Source organism: Thunnus thynnus, chromosome 10 (genome assembly GCF_963924715.1).
Source record: "Thunnus thynnus chromosome 10, fThuThy2.1, whole genome shotgun sequence".
In the NCBI taxonomy this organism is placed as follows: domain Eukaryota; kingdom Metazoa; phylum Chordata; class Actinopteri; order Scombriformes; family Scombridae; genus Thunnus; species Thunnus thynnus.
The window spans coordinates 7,276,145-7,289,913 of NC_089526.1; the positions used below are offsets into that span (position 1 = coordinate 7,276,145).

Below are 13,769 nucleotides of genomic sequence, written 5' to 3' on the forward strand. Positions count from 1 at the left end.
TTGTTTTAAGATGGACCTGAAAAAACATGAACCTTAACCCTCAAGTTTCTTCAGTTTAGTCACAATCTCTAATTAGCATCCATTATCTGTACCAGTTACAGAGAGGGGTAGATCCAGACAAAAAATGGCAGTTAACTGAGTGAACAAATTAATACTGAGCCAGTGTTTATTAAAGTCTAAACCAGAGTTCCTGGTCCTGGCAAAAATCTGTGTTAAAGGTCCAGTGTGTAGAATTTAGTGGCATTTAGAGGAATGGATTTGGCAGAAATGGAATATAATATTCATAAGTATATTTTCATTAGTGTATAATCATCTGAAAATAAGAGTTGTTGTTTTTGAGCCCTTTATATCTACATAGGGAGTGGGTCCTCTTCCCATGGATGTATAATAAGAGCTGGATAGGGCTCCGCTGCTCAGCCTTACAGCCAATTTTTCCCAGTGGTCACTTGTGGGATTGCAGCAAAAAATCCCCCTGTGGCCCAAAAAGCATTTTCCCCATAGACCACCGTTGTAAAAGAGACAGCTCACCTCGAACTGCAGACAGTGTCAATAATGACTCTTTCTATTATGAATTTTTGATCCATGGAGGTTTTATATTTGTAAAACTTTCCTTGAGCCAAGAAAAGCGATTTAAAAATCTGTGACATCATCACAGTATAAAGTCTATGGGCCAAGGGGGAACTTGCAGGCGGGGCCACTACACTACATATTCAGTGGGCCGCACAACGTGGAATCAAACCTGGAAGCTAGAAACTTTTTATTGGCATATACGCCAGCCAAATAATTCTTGTAGGACTGAATGGACGCCATTTTTAGTCTGGTATCCAGCCCTTATAATACACCCATGCCTCTTCCACAAAGCCCACCATGTTTCACCGCCATGTTTCTACAGTATCCCAGAACAGACAAACCCAACACTGGTTCTAGAGAGGGCCTTTCGCGTTTTTCATGAGTTTCACGGTCGTCTTAGGCAATCTGCAACCTCACAGCTAGATGCCACTAAATCCTACACACTGGTCCTTTAACTAATTGTCATAGTTTTCTAAAATGCAGCTCAGTAGACATGGGCTCTGCACTTTTGTTACTATCCTCACAAATAGAGTTATAAAATGATGTGAAATATGTGAAATGTGAAAACTTTTTTTTTTCTGGAGTCATCATACCGGAACTGAACGTTAATCACGCATTTTACTTCACAAACAAACATGAGATCCATGATATGGCAGTATTTTAGCTTGTCATAGAAAAACAAGCAGTTGGGTATGAAACGTCTGCAGTGAGTAAACTTTGCAGAACAACACTGAAAAAACGCGGCAACGTTTCTAATTACTGCTATAACCTGTTGAACGGACCCACCTGTGTAACCAAGGGAGACCAGTACAGCCAGGTTAGCCATCCAGCTGTACGTTAGTGATGCTAAATTTATTGACCTAGATTACTGGAAGATGCTGGATTTTGAGACACTGGAACCAAGATTCAAACTAAGTGAAGCTGCCAATTCTTCAGTGATGAGCAATAAGATATAAAGATGTGGAAAAACGAGGTGAAGCAGCCTCGTTGTGAAGCTAACTGAGTAGCTATCTGATGGATGGACGAGCTGCTGGACAGAAAGGTATGTTAATTATGTTCACTTTTGATTAGAGTATGCAAAATTTTGTCTTTTATTATGAATGTGTTGATATACTCAGTTGCCAGTTTATTAGGCACACCTAGCTAAAACAAATGCATTCAAATACAACAGCCCAACAATAAATCCTACCTCCGTAAAACTTATAATACTCGTATTTTATTGCATTTTTTTCAAGTGATGTTTCTAGAGCTGCAACGATTAGTTGATCGACAGAAAATTAATGTTGATTGCCATGTAATTTGATAATCGATTAATTGTTGTCCTTTTTAAAGAAAAAAACCCCCAAATTCTCTGGTTCCAGCTTCTCAAAAGTGAATATTTTCTGGTTTCTTTAATCCTCTATGAAAGGAAACTGAATGTTTTTAGGTTGTGGACATGTTGCATCTAAGTTTACGTTGCATCTTGGGCTTTGGGAAATAGTGATTAAGTTTTTTCACCATTTTTTTACGTTTTAAAGACCAAACAACTAATCACTTAATCAAGAAAATAATCAACAGATTCATCGATAATGAAAATAATCATTAGTTGAAGCCCCAGTTGATTCAATTTTAAGGTCATTTTTGAGGCTGTGGTTTGTGGTCACTGTGTTGCTGTACACTGAGGAGGGTTTCAAGTATTGAACTTTCCTAAATGATTTAAATGAGGTGGACAAAATATTAGAAACACCTCAGTAAAAGGAAATAAAATGCTAAAATATTCATGTTAGTCTACTATGCTACTGTTTCTACCACCTGTACCATTACTGACAGTAGAAGTAATAGTTAAACCAGTAATACCACCATTAGTGTTACTGTTGCTAGTGCTGCTATGGGCAGTACTACACTATGACCATTTCTGTTAATAAGACTGAAATGTGAAGCCAACACTGTTATAAGGCTGCGACTACCAATTATTTTCTTTGTCATTTAATCTACCAATTATTTTCTTGATTAATCAATAATTTGTGTGGTTTTGAAAAATGTCAGTTAATTGTGATAAATGTCGATCCCAGGTTCCCAGAGTCCATGGTTACTGACCATACTCCAAAACCAGAGAATGATAACCAGAAAATATCCACATTTGAGAAGCTGAAACCAGTGAATTTTTGCCATTTTGCTCAAAAAATTGCTTAAATGATTATTTGATTATCAAAATTGTTGCTGATTAAGAGTCTTTAGGTCTGCTTAAAAGTAGTTTGACTACAGTGTTGAATGTGGCAATTATTAAAATTGTTTACCTATAATGTTAAAAGTAGAACTTCATGTTTATTTAATGATTGTAAATTTGAGCTGGTAGTTAGAAAACTGAATAATTAAAAAATCTAATAGAATCTAAAAGAAAAAATAATGATTGCCTCACTGAATTGAGAGTTGTGTCAGAGGTGTGTCACTAAGCCACCAGTTCACATCCTCATCCCACAGTAGTACAAATATGAAGGCCCACAATACTGGTGTGAAACTGCCAAAATATGTGCTTGCATTCTTTACTGCGATTTGACAGTTTGTGGTTTATGTTGTGATCATTGATGTCTTGTTGCACCTGCAAATCAGGAAATAATGCAGACGGCACAGTGACCTTTTCACTTATTATTGATGTGGTTTTGGCAAAAGCAGCGTATGTGACCCTGTTTGTACTACGCTCCAGTGAAGAATTCCAGCCGCCTGCTAGTCATTGGACAGGAAGTCTCACAGTTGATCATCTATATTGTTTCCTTTGTGTTCTAGTATGTGTAAAACACTGCCATGTACCATGTGCATCATTTAAGCTGTGTTTTACCCTCAAAGATAAAAGACAAACATCTCACTTTTAGTCTATATATATATATATATATATATATAGTGGAATATTATTCATGTCTGAAGCCCTGTGCTTGACAATCTGTTCATGTGCTGTTTTTTTTTTTTTTTATTCTACCACTTGTTTATTTAAAAAAGTGAATTAAAGTGGCAGGTCTAATGTCTGTTATCTTGTCATCCGTGCAGTGCCCTGAGATGCATTTGACAGGCTCTCTGACTCCTAGTCACACGGGTTTTTATGGCATTTCAAGCCTCTCGTTGAAATGATTTATGTGGTTGGCACAGATGTTGCTCAGATCCTGATTTTTCATTCAATTACTGAATCTATCTTGCTGTTTTAATTATGGCTATGAAAAGTCCCATATCCCTCCTCTTCAGCTGCACTCCTCTGCCCATATTAAGGCCTTGAGATAATTTGGCCATCCATGCTGCTGTCAGGTACTCCTTCCTTGTTTCTTTACTTATTTCTGTGCGTTGTTGAGCACTGTAGCTCAGAAAAAAAACCCTAAGTATTTTCTAAATCAGGCGTACAATGACAGGGAGGATCAGTGCGTGATGTATCGTCCAGTGGTTCTCAAACTTTTTTCAATAATGTTCCCCCTTTGAACTATTTTTTAGCCAACTACCACCTGACCAGCACCATCACTGTCTGATTTATTAAACAATAACTTTGTAACTGAAAAGTACTTAAATGCTAGCTACATTTTAAATGTTTAGAATCCATCACTAAAGTCATGGCAAACCAATTTTTTGTCATCATGCAATAACACTAGGGGTTCATTCGTCTCAAGATAAGTTACACATACAGTTTAGTGAGAAACATGGGCTTGTGCCTCACTGAGGATCTTTGTCATTCTTGGTGGCAGGGAGGCGACTGCAGTGATCAAACTCTCTTCCAGGCACAGTCTGTTTCTTTGCTTTGTTTGGATCAGAGTCATTGCACAGATATGAAGAGCTGCTCCAACGCTTTCTTTCCCAGCTCATGGTGTTCCTTCTTCAGACACACCCGAAACCGTGTGAGAGTGGATGTGTTAAACTTCATCTGTAGGCCACAGTCAGATGACACATCCGAGAGTTTTTCCTGATGACTGACAGGAAGCTTTCTTCTGTTTGCTTCAGACAAGAGAAGTGGGTTTCTCTCACCCAATGCAGCTGTGCAGATTTCTCCTCCTGTGTCAGGGAAGTAAGAATTAAAACCACCAATCAAGTTGGCCAAATGTCCCTCTGTGATTGACTTCACCGGAGCTCTCTCTCTCCACATCCTCACTGGAGAGGAAAGTATCCACCTGAGGAAAGCAGGTGAAATCCCTCTTCTACACATACCGTTTTCCACAGCTCTGCTTTTCTTCAGGAAACCACCCACCTTGTTAAACAAGTTTAGAGCACTGGTGTCCTTACCCTGCAGACACACATTCAGTTTGTTCAGTTTGCTGAATATATCTGCCAGATAGCATAGCTTTGCAAGCCAATCTGTGTCCTCAAACAAGGGGATTTATTGAACTTATTATAGTATAATTATTTTAGGAATTATGCATGACTGATATTTTTGAAATTAACATTAAAAAAATCTCACATACCCCCTGCAGTAGTCCAACGTACCCATAGGGGTACCTGTACCCCCATTTGAGAACAGACAAAAAATTAATTGGCAACTATTTTGATAATCATATAATCCTTTTGAGTCCTTTTTTGAATAAAAAACTGTTAAATATGAATATTTTCTGGTTTCTTTAGTTCTCTATGATAATAAAACTGAATATCTTTGGGTTGTGGACTGTCAGTCGGGACAAAACCAGACATTTTAGGTTGCATCTTTGGCTTTTGGAAATGGTGATCGACATTCTATAGCCCAAACAACTAACTGATTAATCAAGGAAATAATTTTTATAAATTCTGATAAAGTTTGTGTTGAGCATGTAGAAGTGAGAACCTACGGTGGACGCGAAACTCACAGAAAACGTGAAATGCTTTTGGTTTGTCCATTCTGGGCTACTGTAAACACATGGCGGGTTCCTATGTAGATATAAAGGGCTCATTCTAAGGTAATGAAGACACAATGATTCTTATTTTCAGGTGATTATACACTAATTAAAACATACTTATGAATATTATATTCCATTTCTGCCAAGTCTGTTCCGTTAGATGCCGCTAAATTCTACACACAGCACCTTTAAAGGGCAACGTTTGATCATATCAACTTAAGTTAATTTTTTATTTGTCTGATTGTGTAAAGAGTGCATTAGAAGTTTGTTCAACTTTTTAAATTGGTTGTTAAGTGTTGGTATATATAAATTGTAATTTTCTATAATAAGGTGTTGTAACTGTGTCCAAAAGGCCTCTAAGAATATCATTTGACAGGTTTTGTCCTTGTACCAATAATCCTACAATACAGTTTATGTTAACAAGCATAAAAAGCAGCTGGAACAGTCCAACTAACTTAATTCAGTTAGTGTTGGATTCTAAGACAAAATCTATTGTCAGTTAGCCTCTGTTCTTTATAAAGTGCAGAACATTTTTTGTCATTGTTTGCCATTTTGTTTCAATTAAGGGTGTCACTTTCTTTAGGGGCTAACTAAACCTCATTCATTTCTTTCCAAAGTTAGTAACACTGCACCCTGTTCATCTTTCTCACTTTGGCGTCTTTGAAATGATATTCAAACATCCACAGAGTATTACTCTTGACAGTCAAATGCCAGCTTGTGTGGCATAACAAGATGACACATCTTAAGTTGATAAGATAGATAACAAGATGCACATCCTCAGTTCTCGGAAGTGCACACCAGCAGCCGTAGTGGCGCTGCACTCATCTGAAGCTCTCTCCTCAGTCCTTGGAGTATCAGCTTGGCGACACACTACCTGCTTTTTTTTTTCCTCTGAGGTTTTGTTTTTCCTACTTAAGTGGCTGAGCTCTTCTCCACGGTTCCAGCAGACCTCATGCATTTTTATTGCCATCTGGAGAATACCAACAGGTCTTAACAAGGGGGCTCTCGCTGTAAAAACTGCTTACTGTTGAGACGGACTCAGTCAACTCGACTCATTTGACTGGCCGTGACCTAATGTGTGTTGTCGGTGCACGTCATTGTGTCTGTTCATGTGCGTGTTTGACAGAAATATACAGTAAGAGGCAGAAAGAGAGCTTGCTCATATGTGCATCGACACATTTTGTTTTTTCTTTTCGAACAACACACAAGCACAAATAATTCTTCTTGTCTCACGCCTCCTCCCTCCTCTCCTCCCCTCCCTTTCCCAGGAGCACCAGAGTGTGATGGGCCGTCCCAGACGCTGGTTGACATTTTGTCCCCAGTCCGACCGGATGCCGCATAAAAAATTCACTCAGGCGAGAAGCCAGGAGGAATACCCAGCTCCCCCCACCCCCAGCGTGTGCCTCTCAGTGGGGAGTGCAAGGTGAGCAGAACTTGAGCTTGTCATGGCTGCACGCCTCTGACAAACATAAGTAGATGCTAATGGCAAAATCGTGACAGAGCAGAGTCCCACCACCATATGGCTAATTGCCACAACAATATCCTCTGTGTTATTAATCACGTTTTCATAGTGTGCCATGATAATTGGAATAATTAGGAGGGGAACAGGCACTGGGATGCCTCTGCAACATCCCTTGCTTGAAAAAAAAATACAAACCCTGCAAAAACTGTGTCACATACCCTTCCTTATCTCCCATGTTTGGTCCTCCGTTTAGCCTCGCTGTATTCTCACTCACCTTCTTCCCCTGTCTTTGGCCTCCCTCTTTTCTCCCTCTTTCCTTATTCTCTCATTCCCTCAGCCTCCTTTACCTCGCTAATCGCTCTCTAGCTCCCCATTTCCCCCATCTTGTTTACAGTTTTGCAGTGAAAAATGGAGTTGATAATTAATGAATACAGTGACTCGCCTGTCATGGGGACCTTGGCTGTGAGTAGTTCTGGGGTGTGGTGGGGGCATTTCAGGTAGCTGAATGAGGCCACATGCCTCAGTCAGTGTGAACAATGAGTGTTTGAGGTTAACCCTTCATGCACCAGGGTGTTGCTTTCTCAGGAGTTTTTGTACAATAGCTGTGGTTTTCAATTTGTGAACCAGTTTGATGTATGTTTGTTTAATGTTTATTTGTATAGGGACAAGTATATAGCATGAACTTATGCAATGTACACACATTTATAGCCCTAAGCTAGTTTGCAATGCCCTTCACTAGATAGACTTTTAAAATACATAAAACTCAACAGTAAAATACATATTAAACTGTACAAGACACACCAATACATATGCATACATTTAAGCACAAAACTCAACAATAGATATGCACACATTACAGCACAAAACTTTGTATTGTCTGCAAAGTGTAGGGGCAGAGTTATTGATTGTTTCTGTGGAAAAAGGAAAGTCAGTGATTCATGTCTGAGTGCCTGTTGTGGGTAAAACGAGTGTCAAATATGTTTACTTAATCAGCTGGACCTGATATAAAAGAGAATTTAAAAAATAGCATGAAATTATAGACTGGTATTGTAATGAGCAATATCAGACCTTAAAAATTCAATGAGTACTCCTCAAGCACTCCTCTTTATAGCATCCTGTGGGCTGTGATTTACTATTCAGCAATTCACTCTGCTGTTGGGCCCATAAATCTCCCTGTTTATCCAGGAGCAACCTTAATGTCTCAGCGTTAGCCCCGGCATTTTGAAAACCCAACTTTATTGATTCTGACAGTGAGTCAATCAATAGGACATCTGTAGCATTAGAAGGCTATTCCGGTTGTCTGGGCTCCCTCTGCCAAAACAGTCCAAGAGAGATCCAACTTTTCTGGTCAAGTCTTAATGAAGATGTCTTTCCTTGAGCTGGGTGACCTCCATTTGAAAAATAATGAGCAGACTGAGGAGACATGGCAATGGAGATCATCAGTGGGATAGGAAGGAGTAATCATAGATAGGCACAGGGAGTAAATAAGGTATAAATATGCTGTGGTATACTGCAGCAGTGGTCATGGCAGTGATCTATGAGAAGAATAAGCTCCTGTTCTTGACCACCAGTCTTTGTTTAATGGAACAACACTGCAAAGATACCTGAGGCAGCATTGTCATCAATCTTTTCATTAGAAACTCTGACTTTTAGCTCCAAAATCCTTGTCTGAACATGCTGAAAAATGAACGAACCAATCAATCAGTAAGAGAAAATAAGGCAATAAACCAAATCAAATAAATACACCCCTTATCTATAAATTGATTAATCATTTCTTGTGCATCTTTGCATGCTCCACTCTTGAAGGCCGAGTTTTTGTTTGTATTTTTATTTATTTAGTTTTTTGTACCCTCCATAAATGTCATGCACTGTAGTCTTATGACTGATGGACATCGATACGCTGTAGCACAACACAGTATTCACCGGTCTTATACCTACGGACCTGGACTACACTGTTCGCTTCAGGTATACCAGTGTGCTCAAGTGAAGAAGGCAACCGGAGGAGAGCCCTGTTGAGGCACAAGCAAGTCTAGAGAGGAAGCCTTCATGCTAGGCTAAAATCTTGTGCTAATAAATCACTGCTACCAAGCCTCCTGGTAGCTAAAGTGCGGTCACTGGAAAATAAACTTGACAAGATGTGAGCCAGGATAACAGCACAGCGTGAAACTAGAGACTGCCGCCCCCTGATATTCACGGAGACATGGCTGTCAGCCGGTGTGCCGGACTCAGCCGTGCAGCTACAGACTCACCATGTTCACCAAGGAGACTGCACTGTTGCCTCCAGGAAGGCTGGTGAGGTGTAAGGAGAGGTGTGTGCATTTTTGTGAACGTGTGGTGAGGAGACGTACAAACTGTACATAAGCATTGTTTGCCAGAAGTGGAACTGCTACTGTTGAAATGTCGACCCTTCTACCTACCAGGGGAATTCAGTGCTGTGTTTTTAGCCGCTAAAACCATGCACTTACTCAGCTGCAGCACTTGGTTTACTTCATGATGTTATCAGCGCTCAGAAAACCGCACACCCTGATGCTGTTTTCATTTTCGTGGGAGACTTCAACCACTGCAATCTACAGGCTGTGCAACCAAAATATTACCAGCATGTGAATATCCCCACAAGAGACTAGAATACCCTTACTCATGTATACAGCAAAATCCGAGATGCCTACAAAGCTGCCCTCCGCCCCCACTTTGGACTCTCAGACCACATCTCTCTGTTCCTTTACCCAGTCTACAGACAAAGACTGGAGCAGAGTAAAGCAGAGTAAACAAGTCAAACTTGGGTCCCAGGATACTGAGAGCATTATGCAGGACTGTTTTGCACACACAGACTGGGATGTGTTTAAAGCTGCAGCCACACAAGAGCATTCTTCTATAAACATAGAGGAGTATGCCAAATGTGTAACTGATTACATCACTTCCTGACATTGACACTATAATACCCACCATACAGGTCAGAAAATATCCAAACCACAAGCCCTGGATGAACAGTCAAGTACAACACATGCTACGTGCTCGCTGTCTTGCGTTTAGATTAGGTAATGAGGTAGAGTAGAAAACAGCAAAGTACAGTCTGCGGAAAACAATCAGAGAGGCAAAACAGCAATACAAACAGAAGCTCGAAGACTAGTACTCTACTGCTGATGCCAGGTGCATGTGGTAAGGCCTACAACAGATCACGGACTAGACTATAAAGGCACCACCACGGAAATAACCAAAACCACCATCTCCCTGAACAGCTTAATAAATTCTATTCTCGCTTCAAGACCTCCAACAGTGAAACACAAAGGAGGCTCACACACACTCAGAACATGCAAGAACCCCCACTGACTGTCTCATCAGTTGATGCACACAAAGTTCTGAGGAGAATTAACCCCGCAAGGTAGCAGGCTGAGATAACATCCCCTGGCGGGCCCTCAAGACATGTTACAGAACTGGCTGATGTTTTTACCTCCATCTTTAACCTGTCCCTTGCACAGGCCACAGTCCAAACTTGTTTTAAAACCACCACCATCATCCCAGTCCCCAAAAGGAGCCCAGTCACTTGTCTGAATGACTACAGGTCAGTTTCACTCACTCCAGTCATAATGAAGCTTTGAGAGAGTAGTTCTGGCCCACATCCAGAGTAATACACTTGAGTCACTGGACCCCCTGTAGTATGCGAACCGCCCCAACATATCCACTGAGGACACTATCTTTGCAGCTCTGCACATAGCCCTCTCCCCCCTGGAAAACGAAGATGCTTACATCAGAATGCTCTTCATCGATTACAGCTCAGCCTTTAATACACTCCTCCCTCACAAACTCACAACTTGTACAACCTTGGCTTGAACCCTACGCTCTGTGACTGGCTGTTAGATTTCCTCACTGGCAGACCGCAGTCTGTCAGAATTGGAAGTCTAACATCAAACACTATGATGATGAACGCTAGCACCCCACAAGGATGTTTCCTCAGCCCCAGCCTCTCCACACTATTCACCTACGACTGTGTTGCCTCACACAAGGATGACTCCATGCTGAAATTTGCTGATGACACCACAGTCATTGGTCTGATCACTTGGAGTGACGAAACAGCATACAGGAGAGAGATGTCAAGTCTGGTGACATGGTGTGACAATAACAACCTCTCTCTCAACATAGATAAAACCAAGGAGATGATAGTTGACATGAGGAAGGAGAGGAGATCTCATCAGCCGTTATAAATCGTTTGAGGTGCAGAGGGTCAGCAGCTTGAAATTCCTGGTCCACATCAGTGATGACTTCACCTGGATATGTAACGTCACCCAGCTGGTCAAGAAAGCACAACAGCAGCTGTACTTTCTAAGGAGACTTAGGAAATTTGACATGTCACCGAGGATTCTCAGCAGCTTCTACAGTTACATCATAGAGGGTATCTTGACCAGCTGCATCACTGTGTGGTATAGGAACAGCACTGCCATGGACCGCAAACTGCTTTAGAGAGTGGTCAAGACTGCTGAGAAGATTGTCGTGGTGCCCCTACCATCTCTGCAGGACATCTACCACCGTAGAGTCTGTGGAAGAGCCTGCAGCATCATCAAAGGCTCCACCCACCCCCAGCACAGGTTTTTCATACTTAGGCCTTATTCAGATCAAATCAGGTGTTGTGACGCACCTCCAAAGGGTTGTGCGGAGTTGTAGTTCTTTCGTTTTCCAAAGTAGGGTTGTAAATAGGGTCATAAAAAGATATATTACCTGAGTATATCAAATATCTAGTACACTGGAACTAGTAATTACACTACATCTAGATAATCTATATTAAGAAAAAGTAAAATTGTTGATTTATTTCAGATATTTTAGCCAAAATAGGAGCCAAAAGTGCCAAGTCCACCAAAAACACAATACCCTTCCCTTTTGTGTGTGTGTGAATGGGGGTGGACTCAATGAACCAGCTGCACACCAAAATCTTAAACAGTTTGGAATAAATTCAGTAATCAAAAGTAAATAGCAGATATAATAGTAAGTAAAGGTTTTGTAGCGTAACGCAAATCGGACTGTCTTCATCTCCATAGTAATGGTCAATGAGGTTCATGGGTAATGTAGCCGCTTCCACAATCAAAAACTGACAAAAAAACTTTATTTCTCAGAATTGAAGGAGAAATAATTAAAACTGATGGCCTTAACATGAACCTATCATATTGTTGAGCCATCAAAGGACACTTTTGTGTTTTTGTGTTGAGAAATTATAAAGATTTCATTTAAAGAAAACCTTAACATGATGACAGTGAGGAAAGTATTTCTGGGCGGTGGGTCCTCTGGGCAGCCGATCGCAAATCTTCAAATTCTGGATCTCAAATACAGTTCATCCTTGGGCTGCTCTAAAATCTATGTTTTTTATTGAAAGAACATCATCAAACAGTTACATAAAATGACACAAATAACATAACAGCTCAGATAAGTACACAACGCAAAGGCAATGATTCAAACAACATGCAACTACGTGGTTTCAGCGATAGCAGTGTCTATAGCAACCACGATAGCAATGATAGAAAGCCTGAAAAAATCTTTGTAGTAACTGACAAACTAAACATATACATTCAGTGGACGAAAATAATGTAAGGGATAATGCCCTTTGAGGTGTTCATTATTGGAGTGGCAACCTCTGCTGCCCGTTGGATGGTTCTGGCCTCCTCGTCGTCTTTTAATTCCTGATAACGGACACCTCAAAGGGCATTATCCCGCTTATACCATGGTCACTTGCCAAAGAAAAAAATAATAAGACCATTAATTTTTATTTTCATGTGTTTTGCAATCAAAAGTTTTTCACAAGGCATAACTCTGTTTTCCTGGTAACACCTGAGGTTTTAACTAATACCTGGAACAATCATTACCATCCCATAAGGTTTTGCAATGGAGACATTGTTCACTACTACGATAAATAGGATGAACCTTAGATATGACTTGGCAATGGGAGATATTTCTAGTCCGCTCAGCTCATAGAACCCTTTGGCTCAGCTATGAACCAGAAAGCTAATATGCCAGCAAGATTCAAAGTCAATAACATTGCGTATGGTTGACAAACGGTAAACATAATTTGACAGGATGTTTAACAACAAGACAAGCTAGCTATCCAGCCATGTCATTGTCCCCAAATCAATATCAAGATTTTGACGAACAAACGATAGGCCATGTGTATTGTCAGCCGCAGCCAGACGTAACGAGTTGAACAGCGAATAGGATGTGAGATGATCACTTTTGTAAAAAAGTATCAGTAAGTTCAGAGGGACAGTGTACTTCTTGCAGCTTGTGTATTACAGTCGCCATCCAGTGGTGTTCAGAGGATGAAGCACTGACAAACTACACTCAGTGTTGTAAATAAGATATTCAGATTTTTTTTCATTTACTTTATTTCTAATGTCGAGGTGTCAGCATGCCTTGTTAAATAATTCTCCCGGTGTTAACTAGCTTGTGACGTTTCTCCATTTTCTTTTCAATTTCTCTTTTATTCAGCTGCATCCCACTCATCAAAGTTAGAAGAAATGTTGAAGTGACTCATTGTGGTAATTAGATGTTAGCTTGTTAACGTGTTGCAATAAATTGTAAACAGAGGCTTTGACTGCGTCCCTGTTGCCATGGTTACTCATTTTAACCAGTGCATTAATTTAGAACGGTGAACAGACAGTTTTAATGGAACTGCTTAGTTGGTGTCCATTATCAGGAATTAATGGACACCCTGCAGCCAATCAGAATCAAGTATTCATCCAGACCATTATATGAAATTATTTAATTGTGTGGCTCTTCTAGACTGTCCAAATGTTATTGGACTGAATGGTTCAAATTCTGATAGTGAAACAAGTCATTTTCGGCAAAGTTGGATGAGGATTGCAGAGTCACTTGTTGTATATTATCATTTCACTGTTTTCTCTAATGACTCCGAGGGTCTCCATAATGACTAGACTCTCCAT

The 13,769-nt window shown here is 40.3% G+C and overlaps 1 long non-coding RNA gene across 1 annotated transcript in view; it reads left to right on the plus strand.

Moving 5' to 3' along the window:
* Window positions 1-1,148: 1,148 nt before the first annotated feature.
* LOC137190935 (uncharacterized) overlaps window positions 1,149-13,769 on the plus strand; it is a 44,677-nt gene continuing 32,056 nt past the window's right edge. Inside the window, exons 1-2 of the long non-coding RNA XR_010930323.1 lie at window positions 1,149-1,612; window positions 6,656-6,810. This is a non-coding gene — a long non-coding RNA (uncharacterized lncRNA). The remainder of the gene's footprint in view (window positions 1,613-6,655; window positions 6,811-13,769) is intronic.